This window comes from Papio anubis, chromosome X, assembly GCF_008728515.1.
Source record: "Papio anubis isolate 15944 chromosome X, Panubis1.0, whole genome shotgun sequence".
In the NCBI taxonomy this organism is placed as follows: Eukaryota; Metazoa; Chordata; class Mammalia; order Primates; family Cercopithecidae; genus Papio; species Papio anubis.
In genome coordinates this window covers 91,610,343-91,613,752 of record NC_044996.1, presented here as the reverse complement: position 1 = coordinate 91,613,752, position 3,410 = coordinate 91,610,343, and positions in this window count along the sequence as shown.

Genomic DNA, 3,410 nt, shown 5'->3' with positions numbered 1-3,410 from the left:
CTGGCTAACACAGTGAAACCCCATCTCTACTAAAAATACAAAAAATTAGCCAGTCATGGTGGTGGGCGCCTGTAGTCCCAGCTACTCAGGAGGCTGAGGCAGGAGAATGGTGTGAACCTGGGAGGCAGAGCTTGCAGTGAGCTGCGATTGTGCCATCGCACTCCAGCCTGGGCAACAGAGCAAGACTCTGTCTCAAAAACAAAAAAATAGTAAACTGAATTCAGCAACACATTGAAAAGATCATCATCACCAAGTAGGGTTTATCTTAGGGATGCAAGTGTGGTTCAATGTATGCAAATCAATCAATGTGATACACTATTATCAACCAAATGAAGGACAAAACCATATGATCATTTCAATTGATGTTGAAAAAGTACTTGATAAAATTCAACATTCCTTCATGATAAAAACCCACCAAAAATTGGTTATAGAAGGAACATACTTCAACATAATAAAAGCCATATATGGCAGACCCACAGCTAGTATCATACTAAATGGGGAAAAACTGAAAACCTTTCCTCTAAACTATGGAACACAACAAGCATGCCCACTTTCACCACTGTTACACAATGTAGTATTGGAAGTCTCAGCTAGAGCAATTAGACAGGAGAGAGAAATAAAACGTATCCAAATGGGAAAGGAAGAAGTGAAATTATCGTTGTTTGCAGAAGATAGGATTTTATATTTGGAGAAACCTAAAGTCTCCACAAGAAAAGTATTAGAAATGATAAATTCTGTAAATTTTCAGAATACAAAGCCAACACACAAAAATTAGTAGCATTTTTATATGGCAATTATAAACAATCTGAAAAAGAAATTAGGATAGTAATCCCATTTACAGTAGCTACAAATAAAATACCCAGGAATTAAGTTAACTAAAGAAGTGAAAGATCTCTGCAATGAAAACTATAAAACACTGATGTAAGATATTGAAGAAGTTATTTAAAAATGGAAAGATATTCTATGTTAATGGATTGGAAGACTCTATATTTTTTAAATGTCCATACTACTCAAAGCAATCTACAGATTTAATGCAATCCCTATCAAAATCTCAATGACATTCTTCACAGAAATAGAAAAAAAATAATTCTAAAATTTGTATGGAACCACAAAAGACCCAGAAAAGCCAAAGCTATCCTAAGCCAGAAGAACAAAACTGGAGGAATCGCATTACCTGACTTTTAATTATACTACAAGGGTATAGTAACCAAAACATCATGGCACTCACATAAAACATACATATAGACCAATGGAACAGAACAGAGAACCCAGAAACTAATTCACACAACTACAGTGAACTCCTTTTCAACAAAGATGCCAAGAACACACATTGGGAAAGGAGAGTCTCTTCAATAAGTGGTGCTGGGAAAACTAGATACACATATGCAGAAGAATAAAACTAGACCTCTATCTCTCAGCACATATAAAAATCGAATCACAATGGACTAAAGACTTAAATCAAAGACCTCACACTATGAAACTACTACAAAAAAATTTGGGGAAAATCTTCAAGGCATTGGTCTGGTCAAAAATTTCTTGAGCAATATCCCACAAGCACAGGCAACCAAAGCAAAAATGGACAACTGGGATCGAATTAAGTTTAAAAGCTTCTGCACAGCAAAAGGCACAATCAGCAAAGTGAAGAGACAACCCACAGAATGGGACAAAATATTTGCAAACTACATATCTGACAAGGCATTAATAACCAGAATGTATACAGAGCTGAAACAACTCTATAGGAAAAAAATCTAATAATCCAGTCTAAAAAGACAAAAGATTTGAATAGACATTTCTCAAAAGAAGACATACAAATGACTAATAGACATATGAAAAGGTGCTCAACATCACTGATCATCAAAGAAATGCAAATCAAAACTATAATACTTCAATATGATATCATCTCACTCCAGTTAATATGGCTTTTATCCAAAAGACAGGCAATAACACATGCTGATGTGGATGTAGAGAAAAGGGAACCCTCATACCCTGTTGGTAGGAATGTAAATTAGTACAACTACTATGGGGAACAGTTTTGAGATTCCTCAAAAAAATAAATATATAGCTACCTTATGATCCAGCAATCCCACTGTTGGGTATATACCCAAAGGAAAAGAAATCAGTACATCAGGGGTGCGTCCAAGATGGACGAATAGGAACAGCTCCACCCTCCAGCTCCCAACATGAGTGACACAGAAGATGGGTGATTTCTGCATTTTCAACTGAGGTACCGGGTTCATCTCACTGGGGCATGTCAGACAGTTGGTGCTAGTCCACAGGTGCAGCCCAACCAGCGAGAGCTGAAGCAGGGTGAGGCATCACCTCACCTGGGAAGCGCAAGGGGGAAGAGAATACCTTTTCCTAGTCAAAGGAAATTGAGAAACACAACACCTGGAAAATCGGGTAACTCCCACCCTAATACTGCACTTTACCAAGGGTCTTACCAAACAGCACACGAGGAGATTATATCCCACACCTAGCCCAGAGGGTGCCATGCCCACGGAGCCTCCCTCATTGCTAGCACAGCATTCTGAGATCTAACTGCAAGGCAGCAGTGACGCTGCGGGAGGGGTGCCCGCCATTGCTGAGGCTTAAGTAGGTAAACAAAGCCACCGGGAAACTCGAATTGGGTGGAGTCCACCACAGCTCAAGGAGGCCAACCTGCCTCTATAGACTCCTCCTCTGGGGACGGGGCATAGCTAAACAAAAAGCAGCAGAAACCTCGGCAGAGGTAAATGCCCCGTCAGACAGCTTTGAACAGAAGAGTCGATCTCCCAGCATGGAGGTTGAGATCTGAGAACAGACAGACTGCCTGCTCAAGTGGGTCCCTGACCCCTGAGTAGCCTAAATGGGAGACATCCCCCACTAGGTGTAGACCGACAACTCACACCTCACACGGTGGAGTACACCGCTGAGATGAAGCTTCCAGAGCAAGAATCAGACAGCAACACTCACTGTTCAGCAATATTCTATCTTCTGCAGCCTCCGCTGCTGATACCCAGGGAAACAGGGTCTGGAGTGGACCTCAAGCAAACTCCAACAGACCTACAGCTGAGGGTCCTGACTGTTAGAAGGAAAACTAACAAAGAGGAAGGACACCCACACCAACACTCCATCAGTACGTCACCATCATCAAAGACCAAAGGCAGATAAAACCACAAAGATGGGGGAAAAGCAGGGCAGAAAAGCTGGAAATTTAAAAAATAAGACTGCATCTCCCCTCCAAAGGAACACAGCTCATCGCCAGCAATGGAACAAAGCTGGATGCAGAATGACTTTGACGAGTTGAGAGAAGAAGGTTTCAGTCCATCAAACTTCTCAGAGCTAAAGGAGGAATTACGTAACCAGCACAAAGAAACTAAAAATCTTCAAAAAAAAATGGATGAATGGATAACTAGAATAATCAATGCAGA